The following is a 23,710-nucleotide window of genomic DNA, read 5'->3' as shown; positions in this document are numbered from 1 at the left end:
GTAGACAAAACATGCATAAGAAAGAAAAAGAGACAAAAGATTTGATTTCAGAGTTCACATACTCTAGCTACATCTCCATATCTACAAACTCGCAAGATCAATGACATTATTATGATGAAAAATTCATACATCACCATGGTCTTCCATGGAGTTACAATCTGCTTCCCACTTCCACACTGTGATGACAATAACTTTCTAGCAACATGTTCGTGCCTAGCTTCTTCGCCATTTTTTATAATGCTAAGCAATAAAATTGCAACTCTCTCTTAGTGGGTTTTAAGCTTTTACAAAAATGACATTAAAAGTCATGAAAACTCTCTCAAGGAACTCACCTAGCTTTTATCTCTCAAGAGACCACTTAGCTTACTTACAAGAAAAACTCTCACTTCCTCAAAACTCTTTATCAAGAGTAAAATAACTCTCCAAGAATTTAAGAATTAAGAATACTCTCTCTTCTTACAAGAATTTTCTCCATAGAGTTTTCTCCTCTCTAGGCTTGTCTTTCGGAGGAAAATAATTCCCTTTTTATACTTGATATTGCCTATGTTTGGCTTAAAACCATATAACCAATATAATTACTATTTTCCTTATTTAAAATAACCAAATAACCCAAATCTCCCAATTTTACTACTATCCTTGAAAAGAATGGCCTTTATAATTTTGGACTTACATTATAATATCCAAAATATAATAACCCATCCAAAATCATATTCAAGTAAATAACCTCATTTATTTTTCTTTTATAATTTTAAGCCATACAAAATAAACCAACCCCTTAACAAATAACAATATATATCCCCTTTTTTTATAAAATAATAGTCATAATAATATATAGTTCATATTAACTACATATTATATTTAGGAGTATACGTTATTCTAAAACTTGTTATATTATTAAGAGCATAAAATGAGGATGATGCTATCATGATGATGTCATCAAAACTTGCATTTTTCCTCCAATTTCAAATGACTATAACTTTCACATATGAACCTCATTTTCAATGAAACAAACACCATTGGAAAGCTCTTGACGAGATCTTTAATTTAAGATCCATTGTTGACCACTTTTGAGATGGTCCAATTTCACCTTTTTGGTCAACCCCTAGTTCACTAGTTTGACTAAAACTTTGACCAAGCATATCTTGAGCAAATGGACTCCTTTTGACACACTTCAAGTTGTGCCAAGGATATTTTGTCATGCTTTATCCATTGTAGCCAATCTAGGGGGATTTTGAGTGGGTTGAATTTTTAAGGTCTTCAAGATCCCCCTTGATCATTAATCCCCACTAAAGAAACTTTTGGACCTCCAAAAGGTTCTTAACCAGATACTAAGTGAGAAAAATAATTTCCCACTTGTCCAGTATCTATGCACCTTATTTGTGCCCCTGCTTCACCAAAAAGATGTACAATAATTATGAAAATTGCAATCACATTGCTACCCATTTGCATTTTCCCACATCTTTCTATATTCATTACCCCAGCTACTATCCATCTACAACACATTAGCAACACTAACAAATACAAAGATGGCAATGACAATGAGCTAACAGTACTCTTGATCCTCTTAATAGGTTTCCATGACAAATCCTCATGTTGTGGCATTGATGATCCCTAAAGCACATGATAGTTAGGCATACAAGCAACTACATCATTTTCATGCTTTGAATCACCTTGTTTTCACACCTTTACAAACATGAGTGAAGAATTTTTTCTCACATAAATGAGCCTTTTGATTTTTCCACTATTCACTAATGGACCATCAATAGCAATCTTCTTCTTGTCCTTTTTTGGGCAAAGATTTGGATGAAGCTTCCAATAGTTAGCTTCTTGATGTCCACCTTTGTTGCAATAAGAGCAACGTATTTTAAACATCTAGCTTTCTTTCCCTTCTCTTTCTTCTGATTAGAGATGGGTCTTGATGAATTGTCTCTTTATTGGTTGACTTGACCTTCCTATACAAAGCCATTCTTTTCCAACACTTGGAAACATTAAGATTATTCAACCCACAAAATATGCATGGTTTTCTAAACCATAAACTTTCTACATTTTCAACTTTTTTAAAATCAAAAGAAACATTGGATTTACCAGGCTTTCTATACCTTTAATGGTCACCCTTAGTGCATGCATGCCAAGAAGAATATGTGTCCACTCTTCTCTTGGACATCTCGCATGTGTCACCACTACCTAAAGATGATGTATCATTTCCTCTCTCAGATTGTTCTTGAGATTGTTCTTCATTTGGAGAATTATTTGCATCCACTTCATGGGAGCATTCTCCTTCACCAACCCCCAATCTTGCATCAAGAAGTCCACCTTCAACCTTCATAGGTTCAACCATACCTTGTTCATAAATTCCAACACCCTTTCCTTTGTTGCCCATCTTGGTTAACAACCTCAATCCACCATTTTGAGATTGTTTATGAGAATCACCAAGAGAACAAGGAAGAGAATATGAAGAATGAGGAGATTCTACAGAGTCGACATCTTTAGCTTCCTTTAAGAAGCCTTCTTTTCTAGACTTCCATTCCTCATACATCTCATCAACCTTGGCTTTCATCGCCATGAATACCTTGTAAAATTTTGCATCAAAGACAAAAGGAAACTAATTTTCCTTATATGAAGCCATCTTGCCTCTTCTTGCTTGAATTTGCTCCAAGTATCTCACAACCTACAAATTGTTAGACTAGCTCTGATACCAAACTTGATCCGTAAACTCCTTGTTATGAATCACAAAGAATTTCAAGATTCACTAGGATATAGATATAATAGAAAGATTGTAACTGACATTGCTTGTGAACTAAGTAAATAATACCTACAAAAGTAGAAAATAACTAAGAAGACAAAATATGCATAAGAAAGAACAAGAGACAAAAGATTTGATTTTGGAGTTCACCAGACTCTGGCTATGTCTTTAGATCTGTAAACTTACAAGATCAATGCCATTATTATGATGAAAAATTCATACATCATCATGGTCTTCCATCGAGTTACAATTTGCTTCCCGCTTCCACATTGTGATGACAGGAACTTGCTAGTAACATGTTCATGCCTAGCTCCTTTGCCACTTTTTACAATGGTAAGCAATAAAAATACAACTCTCTCTTAACGAGCTTTAAGCCTTTACAAAAATGATATTAAAAGTCATGAAAAATCTCTTAAGGAACTCACCAAGTTTTTATATCTCAAGAGATCACTTAGCTTACTTACAAGAAAAACTCCCACTTCCTCAAAACTCTTTATCAAGAGTAAAATAACTCTCCAAGAATTTAAGAAATAAGAATACTCTCTCTTTTTACAAGAATTTTCTCCTTAGAGTTTTCTCCTCTTTAGAATTTTCTTTCAAAGGAAAATAATTCCCCTTTTATACTTGATATTGGCTATATTTGGCTTAAAACCATATAACCAATATAATTACTATTTTCTTTATTTAAAATAACCAAATAACCCAAATCTCCCAATTTTACTACTATCCTTGAAAAGAATGGGCCTTATACTTTTGGACTTACATTATAATATCCAAAATCATATCCAAGTAAATAACCTCCTTTTTTGGCTTTTATAATTTTAAGTCGTACCAAATAAACCAACCCCTTAACAAATAACAATATATATCACCTTTTTTATAAGATAATAGTTATAATAATATATGGTTCATATTAACCACATACTATATTTAGGAGTATAAGTTATTTTAAAACTTGTTATATTATTAAGAGCATAAAATGAGGATGATGATATCATGATGATGTCATCAAAACTTGCATTTTTTCTCCAATTTCAAATGACTGTAACTTTCACATATGAACTTCATTTTCAATGAAATGAACGTCATTGGAAATCTCTTGACAACCTCTTTAATTTAAGGCCCATTGTTGATCACTTTTGAGATGGTCCAATTTCACCTTTTTGGTCAACCCCTAGTTCACTATTTTGATTGAAACTTTGACCAAGCATATCTTGAGTAAATAGACTCATTTTGACACATTTCAAGTTGTGCCAAGAATGTTTTGTCATGCTTTATCCATTGTATCCAATCTTGGGGGATTTTAAGACCCACCAAGATCACTTTTGGTGGGAGACTTCCATGTTTTGATAAGAAGCTATTCGATGATGTGAAGGAAGAAATTGCACAATTTTGGCACTCTAGCTGAAGAGTATCACCCAATGCTAAAGATGTGTTAAAGTTGAGAATTGGCATCAAAGATTGCACACCACATCCTAAACATTATCTGGAGGTAAGTCAAACTATGTTGTTCAAACAACTTAGAGAGAGTCATAGAAGTTTGCATATATCACAAAGGGCTTTTGAATCTTTGAAGCCATTTTATTGTGTGCCACTTAAAATTCAAAATACATGTTGTTGCAAATATTATGTCGAGTTTTCTATGCACCATGAACTATTTCACTCCATCCATTCTACTTTGCATAGTAAAGAAATGTTGGAGAATTGTAGTGCTAGTAGTCTTCCAAAATCATCAAGAGACTTGCTAGATCGATTTTTATGTTGTAGGGTTGATGGTTGTTTCTTTTATAGAAATGCTTGCTTAAATGATAAGTGTTCAAAATGTGGTGGCTTATCCAAGTTTGACACATGTTTCCATGAGGGGTGCGAACAAGATCTTGGGAAGACAATAGTTTAAAAAAATGGTATATGAAATGGTGAAATACACATTGAAGAGTGGGGGTGAGGGCTCTAGATGTGAATTGATTGCGAAAGAAATCAATGTGGCTAGTTTTATTTGAGATTTCAAGACAAATCTTTTCTACAAGTATGCAAGAAATAGTCATAGGTCTTAGTGGTTAGATCAACAATTTAGAACATATCAGGAGACTTTATCCATTGGCACTATTACGTCAATTGTTGACTTTACTGAGAATTACACATTGCAGCCTCAAAATGAGACACAATCTCAATATTACAACTTCATTTAGATTTCTATTTTTATCCACATAACATATAAACATGCTCCTGATAGTATGGAAGATAATTAGAAGATTATTAGAGAGCATCATTTTTATATGAGTGATGATAGATCTCACTCTCAAGAGTTTGTGCAACATTGTTTCGAGAATTATTTTGATTTCTTATAGGAGCATGCAATTGTTATGGATAGACATATCATTTGGTTAGATAATTTTATAGGTCAATTCAAGAATGCTTGTATATTTTATTGGTTGTGTAGGATGCATAGAGGGGGGTGCCTCATATTTGGAGTTTTTTTGAGTCCAGCCATGGGAAAGGGGAACATGATGAAGTAGGGGCATGTGTGAAGAGAGCTCTAGTTAAGAAGAAATTGAAGATTTTAGGAGAAGAGCTTCTTGATGCTCATAGCATTGTTGATGGGTGTAGTTTTGGTTGGTTGAGGAAGGGTCCATAGGTGATAGATAAGATTATGCTACAATGAGAGACTCATAAAAAATGCATTTATTCTAGAGCTCTAATTCTAGTACATGGACCATTTAGACATGACAACTAGCTTGCTTTTGTCCTAGTTGTTTTCAGTGTGATTGGGATCACTATGAGTTGAGTGAGTGGGTGGACACATGGGCTCCACATTATCTTACTCCATTGTCTATCATACCCTCTATCATAAATGATGACATGGAAAGTTCACTTGAGCATAACCATCTAAAAGATCTTCAGCTAGGACATGTCTTTGCATTGGTTACACCATAGGGGAATGATGAGAAATAAGATTATTGGTTAGCACGTTGTGTAAGAGGTAACTAAAAGCTTGCACAACTAATCATAGATGATGATGGATACACATATCCTACTAGTTTAGTGGTTGTCGTTGGAACATGGCAGTACACATACATGCTTAGAAGGAATGGAATTCCTACATTCAAAGACTATCAAAAGCACAAAATAATTCTCATATATTCACATCTTATTATGGCACCAAATGTAAAGTAATTGAAGCATCAAGGAAGACCAAAAGTAAAAGAACTTTTTACTATTACTAATGTTGATCATGAAGCCCTATTGGAGACCCTAAAATAGAGAGAGGACCCTACTAGAACACTCGACTAGGTATATTTACTTCTTATGTTATTTGTTCATAATGATTTTGTGAACCTATGATTATCTTGTTTAATACAATAAGTTACTAATATTTTTTATGATATTAGAATGTAGTTACATCATGAAGAGTAGCCATGCATGAAGATGAAAAACTAAATAAGGAGCAGAATAAAGAAAAATCTATTCTATTTTTGACACTATGATTTTTGACAATACTTTTATTGAGACTACGATTTTTGACACTACAATTTTTGGTAGTTGTATATTGATGTAATAATGATGAAACACTTGAGACATTTTAAATGTAAATTTGTTGATTTAATTTAAGAATTAAAGATGATTTTACTTAACACAATTTATGTGGAGGGACCTAAAAAATGATGATTTTAATACATACTAACACCAAATGTGCACTGTGCCCAATGAGAAAAACTTGAGAGAGGTGGGTGAACCCTAGTGACACCCTTGCTCTGGCCACATAGAGCCTCCATCATCCATAGCCACCCCACACCAAAGTGTCTCCAAGGTGCTCTAAGTGTGTATCGAGGTCGATCTTCTAAGAGTCATAACTCACAGTTCTTCAGGGATATTGATGAAATGTCAAATGATACATGATGATCATGTCGGGGCCTAAAATAACCTATCTCATTTTTGAGATATCACATTTTGTTTGGATTTGGCAGAACGATCTTGCTCAATGCCAAAACTCACAGTGTGCCTCAATTCATAGGTGCATCACAATGTAACTTTGAAAATATTGATCTTGGCATCAAATCATTAGTGCCATTAGCTCTAGATGAGTAGGTGAAGCCTAGTGACACATTTTTCTAGCTGTGGAGAGCCTCCATCATCCACGGCCACTCCGTACTGAAGTCTCCAAGGTGCTCTAAGTGTGTATCGAGGTTGATCTTTCGAGGGTTGTAACTCAGAGCTCATGAGGGCTACGAATGAAATGTTAAATGCTACATAATAGTCATGTCGAGGCCAAAAATAATCTATCTTATTTTCAAGAGATCACATTCAATTTGGATTCGGCACAACAATCTTGCTTGATGCCAAAACTCGCAGTGTGCCTCAGTTCATAGGTGTATCACATTATAACTATGAAACCACTAATCTTGGCATCAAATCATTAGTGCCATTAGCTCCAGATGGGTGGGTGAAACCTAGTGACATCCTTCTTTTGGCTGTAGAGAGCATCCATCATCTGCAACCACCCCATACCAAAGAGTCTCCAAGGTGCTCTTAGTGTGTATCGAGGTTGATCTTCCAAAGGTCATAACTCAGAGCTCGTGAGGGCTATTGATGAAACATAGAATGCTATATAATGGTCATGCTAAGGCCTAAAATAACCTATCTCATTTTAAGAGATCACATTTTGTTTGCATTTAGTACAACAATCTTAGTTGATGCCAAAACTTGCAGTGTGCCTCAGTTCATAGGTGCATCACAACATAACTTTGAAACTATTGATCTTGGCATTGAATCGTCAGCACCATTAGCTCTAGATGTGTAGGCGAGCCCTAGTGACACCCTTGTTCTAGTCACAGAGAGCCTCCATCATCTATGGTCACCTTGTACCAAATAGTTTCCAAAGTGCTCTAAGTGTGTATCGAGGTTGATCTTCTAAGGGTCGTAACTTGGAGCTCGTGAGGGCTATTGATGAAATTTTGAATGCTACAGGATGGTCAAGGTAAGTCCTAAAATAAACTATCTCATTTTTGAGGGATTAGATTTGTATTTGGCACAGTGATCTCACTCGATGCCAAAACTCGTAGTGTGCCTCGATTCATTGGTGCATCATAGCGTAGCTTTCAAACTACTAATCTCAACATCAAATCATTAGCTCTATTAGCTTTGGATGGGTGAGTGAACCCTAGTGACACCCTTGTTCTAGCTATGGAGAGCCTCCATCATCTACGGCCACCCCATACCAAAGAGTCCCTAAGGTGCTTTAAGTGCGTATCGAGTTCAATTTTTTGAGGGTTGTAACTTAGAGCTCCTGAGGACTATTGATGAAACATTGAATGCTACATGACAGCCATGCCGAGGCCTAAAATAACCTATCTCATTTTTGAGAGATCACATTTCGCTTGGATTCAACACTGTGAACTTGCTTGATACCAAAACTTGCATTGTGCTTCAATTCATAGGTACATCATAGTGTAAATTTGAAAATGCTGATCTTGACATCAAATCATCAGCACCATTAGCTTTAGATGGGTAGGTGAACCCTACTAACACCCTTGTTCTAGCTGCGGAGAGCCTCCATCGTCCATGGCCACCTTAGTGCAGGAGTACCTAGGTAGTCTAGTTTGTACCTAGTGCTTCTTTCTTGTCATTTTGGCTTGTAGTTATGCTAGCCACATCACTAGTGGTTTAATAAGACCTATTAGGTCCTTAGGTAAGGTTAACATAGTTACTAAGTGGGTTTTTGCTCCTAGATTGTTGTTATGCCTATAAGTTGCTCAATAGGGGTTAGGTTAACCAAAGTGGTAGAAAAGTTGATCAAGAGTAAAAAATAATCTTGGAATTTATAAATCAACCTAATAGGACCCCTTACCAAGTTTGGTGAACTCATCTAATTAAAAATTTTAAGTTATAGCAAAAATTGCTCAAAAATTGCAAAATTGCAATTTTGCAACTTTTGAAACTTTTTTCTTGCAAAGTGAAAATGAGTGCAAAGAGTTAGTTAGGGGTTTGAGCATGACCATACAAGGTTAGAAACACCTATATAAGGTGTGAAATGACCTTGCTATTATTGTGATTTTAATGTGCTAAGAACAACATCTAGTTGAAATTTGTTTGAGATATTGATTTTTAGTTATTTTAGAGTTGTTGGTTAATACAAACTCATACATATCAATTTCATGATGCTAATGGAAGCCTTGAATCTTTCTTGCATTGCCAAAATTTCATGTGGGCTTGGCAAGCCGAATGTGGAGTAAAGTCTCATAATAGCACTTGTTCTCATTTTTCTTTGTAAAGTTGATGTACCAGGGTGAAGGAGGTGGATTATAGAGATTATTTCAAATTAAACATATATGATAGAATTTCAAATTAAACATTGCATCAAAATTTGATAATAAAGGTTGTTAACATGTTATTCAAAAATTATTGCATTTGAATCAAATATAACAAACATGATCAAAATGAATGATATTCCATAAACATGAACAATACACATGATCCACAATAAATTGAACAATACTATACTAAATTAATATGTATATCATTTTACATAAATGAAAAAAATATATATCAAAATACATGTATCCATAGACAAATTACACAAATATATATCAAAGTTCATGTGTCCATAGACAAATTACACAAATATATATCAAAATACATAGATCCATATACAAAATGTGATTGATCATGCCATTGGAATGTGTATAATGTCAATGTTTCTATAAAAAATGTGGCATATGCCATCTCAAAATGTCTCATGATGCATCCTATGAAAACTATACTATCCTAGGTTTCTAGTGGATGATCAAAATGTAGCCTCTTCACTGCACTAGGTGGATCGGATGCATCCAACATAAACAAAAAAGGAAAACCCAAAGTTAGACTACTAAATTTATATGATTCTTTGTATCTAACATTGAATTACTCAAATGTATAATGGTATTTTTTCGAATGAATATTTATAGTATTAAACTTTAATCATAAATACCTCTCTTGTTGACCTCATGCCCTTGTAAGGAGTCCTCTCATATGTCATCGACAATGCTTGTACCTCACTGATTGTGGCCTATGTATTTTCAAATATGTTTGTCAGATGAATCTAAAACTTAAATATAATTCATAGCATGCTAAATTTATAACATATAATAGGGAATTCAAACTACAACTTACTTATTTTGACTCCTACTTAGGATATAATGGTTGCGTCAGTAAAGATACAAAACTCTATTGTCCAACCTCCTGTGCACTAAGTGTTTCCTATGAGATACAAAATACTAGTTGTTAATATCATGGAAATCAGTTTAGAATTTATTTATGAAAATAAGGAAAATAAAAAATAAATGAAACTTGCACGTAAAATGGGGCTCTCAATGTGAATGGAAATGCCAGAGCATCTATGACATGGAATTTGCATGGGCTCATCACTAGTAGCCACGTCCTATACAATAAAGAATGTACAATTAAATTTCATTACCACAAACATTTTACAAGAATGCATTGATATTTAATCAAATAGAAAGCACCTAATTACCTTTCTCTTGTCAATGGGTCTTGCCTCATCCCCCGCACTTTGTCCCCCACTAGCAATTGATACCTATAAGAAAAAAGAAAGATTAGAAACCATATATGCTACAATATCAAATAGAAAAAAAAATGACAACATAACATAATGTACCGTAGATCTCTCAAGAAAAAATGAAATAGCCGAGAGTGTGAGATCATCAACCTATCAGAGCTCCTTCTAAATCATCAACTAAACATGAATAAAGATCACATACATGTAAGTCAGTATGGGTTAAAAATTAAAATTACTTTATTGTAAAGATTAACTTTAAATCTCATATGTCATAACAAAAAAATGTATACATGTACTGACATGGAAAGAGTCCATGCCTCTACATGCCCCTCCTCTCCCATGTCATGGTGTGTAGCCTCTATACACACATCTAGTGTATGCTCCCCAAATATAGACTAATACTCAAAAAGATCACCTATGGGACCTAGACAAATATTCTTGCATGTTATGCAAGTATGGGGCACACAAACATGTGATGAGCTCGCCAATGATGGACTTGCACCAGCATCATCAACATGGGGAGCTAGCACTAACCTAGCTTGGGATATCAATAGGCTACTCAATCTATGGATAGCTCTAATAATCTAAGAGCTGGCCTCTACAATGACATCAGGATGTTGCACTCGAGAAGGGGGGAGACATCAGTAGGGAGGACAAAAGTGCCAGCTTTCTTCTGTTGGGAAAATTGTCTATCCTGAGGAACTCCTCCTCCTACACCCATTCTAGGCTTCATGCTCAAATAGTTCACCTTGAGGCCCAACACAAATTCTACATACAATTTTCTAAGGAAACAAAATGGAACCTCTAAATTGTTGTGTGGAGGGATGTCAAAAACCATCTACCAATGATCCCAAAAGTTCTCAAGTATTGAATCATTTGTGTATCATTTAATTTATAGTTTGGGCTTTTTGCAATCAACTTGTATACTAGATTTTGGGTTTGCAAAAGGGAAACCAAATCATCTTTACATATTAAGGGTCGCAATCTCATCATAGTCTAACCCATCATCAAATGTGGCATGCATTTCGTCATCCAATGAAGAGTGGAATTTTTGTTCATTGGTAAGTGTTTCAATAATATCTAATATGGTGTTTAACGTGGATAACATAGGAGCCAACATGGGTACAGTATTATATGTGGTTCGCAAAGCCCTCAATTCAACGAGATTTTCAAATATAAAATCTTCGATTTGAGGAGGGGTTTGAGGGGGTAGGGTATTTTTTGGTGGATGATTTTGAGTGGGCACTGGATCATTTGGTGGTGGGTTATGAGGAACATTATTTCTTGCCTTAGTATCATCATTTCAATTAGCCATACCTATTAATTAACAAAACATAATTTCTATTAAAAACAACCTAAATTTCAACAATTTCTATTAAGAAAAACCTAATTTTTAACAAATTCAATTAAAAATAACTAATTTATAATAAAATTCATTGAAATTTTTTTTTTAAAAAATTACTCACTGATATCATATACCCATTTTCATATCGGATACCAGAAACAAGTGCTTCGAACAACAAAAAAATGCAATGTAAAACAACACTCAAGTTTTTTTAAAAAAATCAAAGTCGCATGTATCGGGCATTCGAATTCATATAGGATACTCGATATTATTGGGTATCCGATATGAAATCAGATACCCGATAAGGCTTGGTCCTAATTTTTTAGCTTTGGTATTAGGATGGGTGGAAAAAAGTCAAAGCCGATTTTGAAATGCTTTTAGACATTTTCAAACTCTTTTTTTTTCACATTACCACTTTTTGGCACACCATGATCTTGCACATACCCTAATATAGTAATATATATGATTATTATTATTATGACCTATAAATATAATATATTGATATATGATTATTACTATATATGATTATTATATTATATTATTGCAATTTTTAGTATTATTATTAAATATAATATAGTAATATATATTATTATTGTTATTATTATTATTATGACCTATAAATATTATATATATATATATATATATACACACACACATATATATATATATATGATTATTATGACCCACTTGGTTGGTTCGAATGCGTCGAAAGGGATCATAGGTTAACCTATGACCCCTTTTGACACATTTCATGACAACATATGTCCCTAGGGGCCTGTTAGTACCCAATATGGACATGGTTTTAAAACTTGTAATTTGTGTTTTCGAACCACTTTGAACCTTAGTTCAAAGTAGTTTGAAATGGTTCAGTGGTTTAGATGATCCATCCTGCAGGTTCAATACAAGAAAAGTTCATACTCATGGTTCAAAGCATAGAATGGTGGACTCAAAAAAGTTCACAATTCATGATCAATTTTTGTTAGTTCAGTAGTGTCAAAGGTTAAATGAGTTTAATGTTTCAAAGGTTCAATAGTTTGAAGTTCAAGTGCAGAGCCTTGAACCACTTTGAACTGAAGTTCGAAGCAGTTCAAACTAATTCAAAATAGTCCAATTTTTTTATGTAGGTTTAAATGATCTGTTCTGAGAGGTTCACATGTATGATTTAGTGGCTTGGTTTCAACAATTCATTTCCCAAGTTAGAATTGTAGTTTGTTATCCCACAAAATTGGAGGTTCTATTATACAAAGTTCATATTAAGGTCAAGTTCAAAGGTTCAACATTCAGTTCACTGGTTAACTATGTTCAAAGCATAGGTTCAATCAAAGAGAAATTGAAAAAACTATTGGCATCATACATTTAAAATGTATATTGATATTCCATCTAACAATGAGAACACAACATTAATGAGGCAACAATCAACCATATGCCAATGGGAAAACATGCATGCAAATGAATAGACTATACCACTTAGAGCTCATAGTTATATAAGATGAATGCATCTATTTGGAGCCAAGGAAATATATATTTAACATAAATGGTCTAAAATTTCTATATGTTATTAGATGGGCTGTGTTTTGAAGAAAAAATAGATCAAGATTTGTTGAAATCAGATGCTTGTTGTTCCAGAAAAATAGTCTCCGTGCGGGGGGCATAAATCCCAAATCCACCATTGGATCTTTCTAAAATTGAAATATATTGGGCATAACCAAGATATCTAAATATTTTCCAAAGTGATCTTAAAAATTCAGTTTGGTTTGTGAGATATAGGTGATTGTGTGCAGGTCTATCAGAATTGTCTAGAACAGCCACAAATACAAATGACAAAAAAAAGTCATATTTTGGGGGCCATATCTCTCAATTTGACTGTTGGATATGGCTGAATTTCAGGTCTTTCTTGGAAAACCTGATTACCTAGATCTTCACCAAATATTGTTACAATATTCATTGTGGATCAAAAGTTATGGGTTTTTGTTTGCACCTCCATTAGATATGCAATAACAGTGATAAATGCAGATGACAAAAAAACTTGCCTCGATTCAAGGGCCATAACTCCCAACTCCATTGTTGGATCCTTGTGAAATTGAGATATGTTGGAGTAATCATAATTTTTTAACTTCTCAATGAAGTGATCTTTAAAATGTTTTTGGGTTCATGAGATACATCTGTCTGTTCACACCTCGATCAGGTTAGCACTCTATCACCAGCAAATGCCACCTGTCAGCATATTGTAGAGGTTGTGTCACCAGGTAAATATTCATTATGCCACATATCATATAATAAAGATAAAATTTAAAGAATATAAAGATCATGAGGATGTGACTAGAAGTAACCAGAGAGAGCTAGTTCCAAGAAACAGTTATTATTATAACTGACCAGCCAACTCGACCAAAAGGAAGATAAATAGGCAGTAGCAAGTGAAAAAAGGGGTTCCATCATTTCCTTTTCTAGTAGGAGATTTTATGCTACTATAGGGAGAGGATTCTAGTTTTCTATAGGGAGATCTTCCAGTTCTCTAGGGAAAAGAAAGAAGACTTTGGAGTTGTGGAAGAATAGAGCTTTACTTTGCTAAACTTTGCGTTAGTTATTAAAGGGAATTTGGTTTCAAAATTTGATGGATGGGAGAGGGTTTTTATATTCTTCTAGATAGTAAATCTAAAGTAGCATGTAATAAGATTTGTATAGCTTTTTACATCTTAAATAAAGGAGGTTTGAAAGATAACTATAAACTAGAACTTTGAGTTTAGGTAGTTTGCTTTCCACTGATTGTTATATGTTTGTAACTTTTAGTTTTCTTTAAGTGCATCTGATGTTTCTATTTTCTAAACACATTTTGATATCAAGATCTCTTTGAAGCTTTGATTCTTCTTTTTCTCAGGAGGATGGAAATTATTCCTTTGATCATTTTCCTTTTTGTAATGTAGCATGCAACAAATGAACTTTGTGTGATCTATTGTTTTTTTCTTTTCTTTCTTTTTAGTTCTTAAATTTATGTGTCTACTTTGTGTTTGTGGATAGATGCTTGTAATCCTTTCATTCTTTCTGGTTAAAAGCATCTATAATTAATTCATTGAATATCTCACATGGAGAGCTATACCTGATAAATGTCAGAGGAAGGTATCAATCCAATGATAACTTGTCCAACTGTTAGTGTTGATTAGTCCTCTCACTTGGGCATTCAGGGTTATATTTGCCCATCTTTTCTTGGAGGACAATCTATTCACTAATAGATTTTTGGTGACTTTGCTAGAGATTCAAACAGAGATCATTACCTAACATTTGTTGCCTCAGTTTTATGGTTATCTCCGTGTGTAGAAGATTGGTGACTCTATGTTACAAATTTGTTAAATCCTTGATTTTGGGAGTTCCAGTCTATATTATGGCTGCAGTTGCAACTCAACCATGGGGGGCTTGAATTGGACCATTTTCTTTGGCCTAGTATTCAGCCTTACCTAAAAGATCATGAGAATACCTTCCCAAGTTTCATAGACACAAAACACAAGATCCGACTGATCACATCAAAGTAGTTACTGTTGCATGCGAGATTCTTGGTGTGCAGGAAGAAGATGTGTTCATCAAGTTGTTTGTTCAAAGCCTTGTGGGAAAAGCTGAAAAATGGTTTCAGAATCTAGAAGATGGATGTATCACAATTTGGGATGATCTTAAGGGGAGATTCCTTGAGATATTTCAACCCACAGTTGATTCCTATCAATTTTTGGTAAATCTTATTCAAATTCAGATGAAAGAAGATGAATCTATAAGGGAGTTTATTGATAGATTTAATCAGAGTGTTGGTAAGATTCCTCTAGCCCAGCAACGTACTGAAATTAATTAGGTATGCTTCTTTATTACTGCTATGGACACTGAAGTCAAGTTTTGGTTACAATGCCTTAGAATGTGAAATTTGGTGGACACACAAAACGAAGCAATCAGGTTGGATGATGCTTTGATTCTTACTAGTATGAAATCTATAAAGACTCCACCAATGAAAGAATACATTTGTGAACAATGAAACTACATTGATGAGGAGGCTATAAAGAAGGAGCATGTTCTAGAAGGGATAAAATCTACTGCCAATGTTTCTCATTTTCAGAATCTAACTATTTTGAAGGATGAAGACTTCTAAGAACTCTTGTTGGCTGAAGATAATGCTTTAAAGATGAAAAGATTTTGCTGACTACATATTGAAAGTGATGAAGAGTGTGTTACTCAATCAGAAAAACAAATGACCAGTTTGAATGTACCAATTACAAGGGAAAGACTTGCTGCATTGATTTAGATAAAGAGTTATCAATGGCTATCCTTTCTCTAGAAAATGAAGCCTTTACTCTTGAAGTTTCTAATGCCCTCTTTGTTATTGATTCAGATTAGCATGATATGGTGTATCATCAAGAACAAAAACTAATGGATAGGGTAGAAGGGTATGGCATTCCTCTCTCTGAATCTTTCTCATTTGAATATATATCATAGACAGAAGGATGCTTGCAATCTAAAGTAGTGATGAAGAAAGGAGATCTTTCGAAGAATATGGTGGGTCAAACCATGCAATCTTTGATTTTGTTAACTAGCATTGATGATAAAAGGCCTTCAAAAGTTGAAACATCCATGAATTTTGATGTAGTAGAATTGCATACTATGGTACAACATTTCATTCCTACCATATTGTAGTAAACACAAGTGGAATGGGAGGCATACCATTTTTATGATGAAGTTGGTATTCCCAAAAGGCAAGAATTCTTGCAACACGTGGTTGTTGAATCCATCTTTGCAGTCATCACAAGATGTCTACTGATGCTAATGCATTCTAAATATCAGTCACTCTTCCACATTGGCATGTATTTCTCTAAACCATTCAATGGGTTTCCATGAGTAGATGAATGCATTCTCAAAGGTTTTTGTAAATCAATTTTTTTTGTGCGTAGTGGTAGTTTGAATAATGTGTAAGCTTCATGCTTGCTGGTAGTTTAGGTATTTTAGCTTGGTTTCTTTTCCCTGCTCCCCACCACCCTCTCTGCAAGCAGCTCCCGATCTTATTTTCTTGCTAACTCTATCTGCCCAATGGATAAGGCACTTGTCTTTTACTAGAGATTGCTAGAGTTCTCTAATTTTGCATCAAAAGTAGTCCCACAATTAGAGCCCCTGTTAGTACCAAATATGGACATGGTTTTAAAATTTGTAGTTTGTGTTTTAAAATCACTTTGAACCTTAGTTCAAAGTAGTTCAAAATGGTTCAGTGGTTCAGACGATCCATCCTATAGGTTCAATACAAGCAAAATTTAGACTCATGGTTCAAAGTACAGAATGGTCAACTAAGAAAAGTTAACAATTCATGATCAATTTTCATTAATTTAGTAGTTTCAAAGGTTTAATGAGTTTGATGTTTCAAAGGTTCAATTTTTTGATGTTCAAGTACAGAGTCTTGAACCACTTCGAACTGAAGTTCAAAGTAGTTCAAACTAGCTCAAAATAGTCCAATTTGTTCATGCAGGTTTAATGACCTATTCTGAGAGGTTCACATGTATGATTTAGTGGCTTGGTTTCAATGATTCATTTCCTAGGTTAGAATTTTATTTTTTTATCCCAAAAAATTGGAGGTTCTGTGATACAAAGTTCATATTAAGGTCAAGTTTAGAAGTTCAACATTCAGTTAACTGGTTCAGTATGTTCAAAGCACAAGTTCAATGAAAGAGCACTTGAAACAACTATTGGCATCATACATTTAAAATGTATATTGATATTGCATCTAATCTACTTGATGAAGGTTTTCAATGCTTTTCTACTAGATGTTAAACAATGAGAACACAACATTAATGAGGCAACAATCAACCATATGCCAATGGGAAAACATGCATGCAAATGAATAGACTGTACCACTCAGAGCTCATGGTTGTAGAAGATGAATGCATCTATTTGGAGACAAGGAAATATATATTTAACATAAATTTTCTAACATTTCTATATGTTATCAGATGGGCTATGTTTTGAATAAGAAATAGATCAAGATTTGTTGAAATCGGATGCTTGATGTTCTAGAAAAATAGTCTCAGTGCGGGGGGCATAACTCCCAAATCCACTGTTGGATCTTTCTGAAATTGAAATATATTGGACATAACCAAGATATCTAAATTATTAAGAAAGTGATCTTAAAAATTCAAATTGGTTTGTGAGATATAGGTGACTATGTGCAGGTCTATCAGAAGTATTCAGAACAACCACAAATACAGATGACAAAAAAAAGTCATATTTAGGGGGCCATATCTCTCAATTCAACCATTGGATCTGGCTGAATATTAGGTATTTCTTGGAAAACCTGATTATCTAAATCTTTGCCAAATATTTTTATAAGATTCGATGTGGATCAAAAGTTATGGGTTTCTGTTTGCACTTCCATCAGATCAACAATTGCAGTCATAAATTCATATGACAAAAAAACTTGCCTCATTTCGGGGGCAATAAATACCAACTCCACTGTTGGATCCTTGTGAAATTGAGATATGTTGGAGTAATCCTAATTTTATAACTTCTCACTAAAGCAATATTTAAAATATTTTTGGGTTCATGAGATACATATCATATAATAAAGATAAAATTTAAAGAATATAAAGATCATGAGGATGTGACTAGAAGTAAACAGAGAGAGCTAGTTCCAAGAAATAGTAATTATTATAACTAACCAGCCAACTCGACCAAAAGGAAGATAAATAGGTAGCAGCAAGTGAAAAAAGGGGCTCCATCATTTCCTTTTCTAGCAGGAGATTTTATGCTACTGTAGGGAGGGGATTCTAGTTTTCTATAGAGAGATTTTCTAGTTCTCTAGGGGAAAGAAAGCAGACTTTGGAGTTGTCGCGGAACATAGCTTTACTTTGCAAAACTTTGTGTTAGTTATTAAAGGGAATTTGGTTCCAAAATCTGATGTGTGGGAGAGGGTTTTCATATTCTTCTAGATAGTAAATTTGATGCAGTGTGTAATAAGATTTGTATAGCTTTTTACATCTTAAAGAAGGGAGGTTTCAAAGATAACTGTAAACTAGAACTTTGAGTTTAGGCAGTTTGCTTTCCACTGATTGTTATCTATTTGTAACTTTCAGTTTTCTTTAAGTTCGTCTGATGTTGCTATTTTTTGAACACACTTTGATATGAAGATCTCTTAGAAGCTTTGATTCTTCTTTTTCTCAAGAGGATGGAAATTATTCCTTTGATCGTTGTCCTTTTTGTAATGCAACATGCAACAAATGAACTTTGTGTGATCTGCTATTTTCTACTTTTCTTTCTTTTCAGTTATTAAATTTACGCATCTACTCGGTGTTTGCAGATAGATGCTTGTAATCCTTTCATGGGCTTTGGTTAAAATCATCCATAATAAATTTATTGAATATCTCACATGAGGAGCTATACTCGATACAATTTAGAGGAAGGTTATCAATTCAATGATAACCTGTCCAACTATTGGTGTGGATTGATAACTTATCCAATTATTGGTGTTGATTAGTCCTCTCACTTAGGCATTTAGGGTTATATTTGTACATCTTTTCTTTGAGGATAGTCTATTCACTAACAGGGCCCTAGGACCCCTAGGGACCTATTTGGTTGTTTCAAATGCATTGAAAGAGGTCATAGGTTAACCTATGACTGCTTTCGACGCATTTCATGACAACATATTTTTCTAGGGGCCCTAGGACCCCTAGGGACCTATTTGGTTGTTTCAAATGCATAAAAAAAGGGGTCATATGATAACCTATGACCCCTTTCACCGCATTTCATGACAACATATGTCCCTAGGGGCCCTAGGACCCTTAGGGATGTCAAAGGGGTCATAGGTTAACCTATGACCCCTTTCGATGCATTCCATGACAACATATGTCCCTAAGGGCCCTAGGACCCCTAGGGACATATTTGGTTGATTTGAATGTGTCGAAAGGGATCATAGGTTAACCTATGATCCCTTTTGATGCATTTCATGACAACATATGTCCCTACGGCCCCTAGGACCCCTAGGGACCTACTTAGTTGTTTCGAATGGGGTCATACAATAACCTATGACCCCTTTGATGCATTTCATGACAACATATGTTCGTAGGGGTTATAGGACCCCTAGGGACCTATTTGGTTGGTTCGAATGCATTGAAAGCACTCATAGGTTAACTTATGACCCCTTTCGATGCATTTCATGACAACATATGTCCCTAGGGGCCCTAGGACCACTATGGACCTATTTGGTTGGTTCAAATGTGTCGAAAGGGGTCATAGGTTAACCTATGACCCCTTTCAATGCATTTCATGACAAATATGTCCCTAAGGGCCCTAGGACCCCTAGGGACCTATTTGGTTGGTTTAAATGCATCGAAAGGGGTCATACGATAGCCTATAACCCCTTTTGCACATTTGATGATAACATATGTCCCTAGGGGCCCTAGGACCCCTAGGGACTTATTTGGTTGTTTTGAATGCATTGAAAGGGGTCATAGGTTAACCTATTACCCCTTTCGATGAATTTCATGACAACATATGTCCCTAGGGGTCCTAGGACCCCTAGGGACCTATTTAGTTGTTTTGAATGCGTTGAAAGGGGTCATACGATAACCTATGACCCTTTTCGACACATTTCATGACAACATATTTTCTTAGGGGCCCTAAGATCCCTAAGGATGTCAAAAACCTATGACCCCTTTCAACACATTTCATGACAACATATGTCCCTAAGGGCCCTAACACCCCTAGGAATCCATTTGGTTGGCTTGAATGCATTGCATTTCATGACAACATGTCCCTAGACAATTTCTGCTTTCAAATACGTTTTGCATGTAGAGAAATTCCCCATTGTATAAGGGTGATTTGATTCACTCCACTCACCTCCTAGTCTCTAGTGGGCCCTACTAGAGGTGGTCGCCCCACTAGAATTAGAGGATGACATTGTCCCTATACTAGGGTTCAAAGAGGCTTACCCCCTACATTGTAGCAAGCTATGTCATGCTTATGTATCATGGGAAATAAGGGTCACTCCTTTGGTCAAACATATCTCTCAAACACACCTACCTATCTTCCAAGATCAGCCCTATGACCCCTTTTTATATGTTTCATGACAACATATGTCCCTAGGGGCCCTAGAACCCCTAGAAAAAATTTAGTTGGTTCAAATGCATCAAAAGGGGTCATACGTTAATCTATGACCCCTTTTGATGCATTTCATGACAACATATGTTCCTAGGGGCCCTAGGACCCCTAAGGACCTATTTGGTTGGTTTGAATATGTCGAAAGGGGTCAAAGGTTAACCTATGACCCCTTTCGACACATTTCATGACAACATATGTCCCTAGGGTCCCTAAGACCCCTAGGGATCCATTTGGTTGGTTCGAAGGCATCAAAAGGGGTCATAGGTTAACCTATGGCCCCTTTCGATGCATTTCATGATAACATATGTCCCTAGGGGCCCTAGGACCACTAGGGACCCATTTGGTTGGTTCAAATGCATTGAAAGGGGCCATAGATTAACCTATGACCCCTTTTGACGCATTTCATGATAACATATGTCCCTAGGGGCCCTAGTATCCCTAAGGACCTATTTGGTTGGTTTCAATGCAAAAGGGGTCATAGTTTAACCTATGACCCCTTTCGACACATTTCATGACAACATATGTCCCTAGTGGCCCTAGGACCCCTAGGAACCCATTTGGTTGGTTCAAAGGCCCCTTTCGATGCATTTCATGACAATATTATATTTAATAATAATAATATGATATTGTATATTTTAACATAATAATAATATATTACTAGATTATATAACAATAATAGTCATATATATTACTATATATAATACTAATATAATATTACTATATATAATACTAATATAATATTACTATATATAATAACAATAATTAATAATAATAATAATATTCATATGTAATAATAATATTTAATAATAATAATGGCCACACTTCCCAAATTTTGGTTTCCCTCCAAAATTTCAAAAATTTGCGCTGGGCTATAAATGCTTGAAAGAATTTTGGCCGCCACTTTTCGTGTACTTGATTTCATATCGGGTATCCGATTTGGTATGGGATACTCGATTTGAAATTGAGTACTGGATTAGGCTTGGTAATTATCAAACTTGTTTGGTCAACTCAAAAAATGTGTTTGAGAATGTTTTCAGTTACATTCAAACTTTGAGTAGTCATTTGACAATATTATTTTCATCAAAATTCAATTTAGCAAAAAGGGTTTTTTAATAAGACTCTCAACATTCCATTGATATAATTGCTATCAAATTTTGAGTTCAATAAGTATTTATTAGCTAATTTTTAATGAAGATGATTGTAAAGTGCTAATTGACGTACTGATTGAAAAATAGCTATAACTTTTAAATGGTATAACATTTTTTAAATCCAAAAGTTGCATCACATCTATGCTTTGTCTAGTATAAGGAAAAATAAATAAATTAATTTGGTAAAGTTTTCAATTAGTTAAGGTGGTCAAACACTAGAGTTTTTTATTTTGGAAAAGTTACAGTAGAAAATTCATATTTAATTATTTACTTGGAATAAAAATACCCAAAAATATGCATCACATCTAGGCATGAGTCTAATTTTTATATCCATTATTATATTAAAAAATATTATCATTTTATTTTGATTAAGATGGTCAAACATACACCTACTTTTTATTTTCGCCCTAAAATTTTTGTAGTATTGCGTTAAAATCTAAACTTTTGACCAATCAAATAATTTTTTCTCCAAATAAGGCCTAGTATTTTAGAAACTACATTCAATTTCATATAGATTATTTTCTTACAAATTTTTGATATAAAGTCTAGAACCACTTTAAAATTATTTGTCAAGTTGACATAACCCTGATTTGTTGGTTTTTCACTACACTTAAGGCCATAGTTTGGTTGACCATGATCCTGCACATACCCTTAATGAGAATTTCTCATCTAAGAACCCTAGATCTGAGTTCAAATTAGTTGCATGGATCTATACATTCTAGTCTTGGTAAGCTTTTGCATTTGGATCAAAAGCTTGCATTGGCCTCATACAATTTGTCAGGTTCCATACTCATTTCATATTTTGAAATGCCAACTCTTGTGTATTTGGATCTGATCAACAATCAACTCAATGGTTCCATCCTGATTACTTGACATAATTGAAGAGTTTATGTTAGATCTATTCCATGATAGAGACAATTTTGTGCGCATGATTTAAGTTCTAATATATGTATCTTAGATTATAAATCATATGTTAAAGTAGGTCGCAACTTAGATTCCAACCAAAAAAGAACCTTGGTGGGAGGCATATGATTCCACAATACTAACATTGTTGTTTTCTTTTGCACATCATTTATTTCATTCCTAGCCAAGAAGCCTTCATCTTTGGGAATTTTGTATTCTATAACAAGTAGTCATTGATCCCAAAAGTACAAAATTCATGCAATTCTAATTGCTTAGACTCATAAAACTACTAGCCTTATGTCAAAACTAAACTTGGTAATACAATTTGCATCTATTTTAGATGTCTCTCATGGTACCTTATGAATTTGAAAAAGTATATTGGATAAACTACTATGTAAAAGTAAGATGTTTTATTTAATTTTGTTAGGAAGCTATTATCTTGTTTCTTGACTCATTAATATTCTCCCATCTCTTGAGCTAGTTGGTACTCAATGTTAAAGTCATTTTGGTACATTTGGTGTACAAATGCATCAATATGTTTACAATTTAATTATATAAGTTGTTGGTCTACCTTTAGGTATGCCTTGTGATATTGCATTTATATTTAATCTTATTGGAATTTATGGTTCTTCTAGACAATCATTTGCCAGTCATTGAATGCAATGTCATAATATTTTCATGGATGTTAATTGCAACCATAGAATTTGCTAACAATATAAAAATGCCATGTGAACATTGCTAACTTCTAGATAGAATTTTGGTTGTCATCAGACATAATATGTCCTCATTTGTTCAACTCTAGTCACTTTTATAGTGTCCATAGTGTACTTTATTTGTACGTGGTGATCTGTGATCTAAATTATTTACTCCAAAATAGATTTATCCATTTATTGATAGGTGTTCAATTTGGG

The 23,710-nt window shown here is 34.3% G+C and overlaps 1 pseudogene; it reads left to right on the top strand.

Moving 5' to 3' along the window:
• LOC149577794 (uncharacterized) overlaps positions 1 to 22,792 on the top strand; it is a 100,063-nt pseudogene extending 77,271 nt beyond the window's left edge.
• The last annotated feature ends 918 nt before the right edge of the window (positions 22,793 to 23,710 follow it).

This window comes from Cupressus sempervirens, chromosome 1 (assembly GCF_028749045.1).
Source record: "Cupressus sempervirens isolate cs-2001-9-10 chromosome 1, ASM2874904v1, whole genome shotgun sequence".
Taxonomy (NCBI): domain Eukaryota; kingdom Viridiplantae; phylum Streptophyta; class Pinopsida; order Cupressales; family Cupressaceae; genus Cupressus; species Cupressus sempervirens.
Note: the sequence above shows the minus strand (reverse complement) of the source record. Positions and strands in the feature narration are given on the sequence as shown.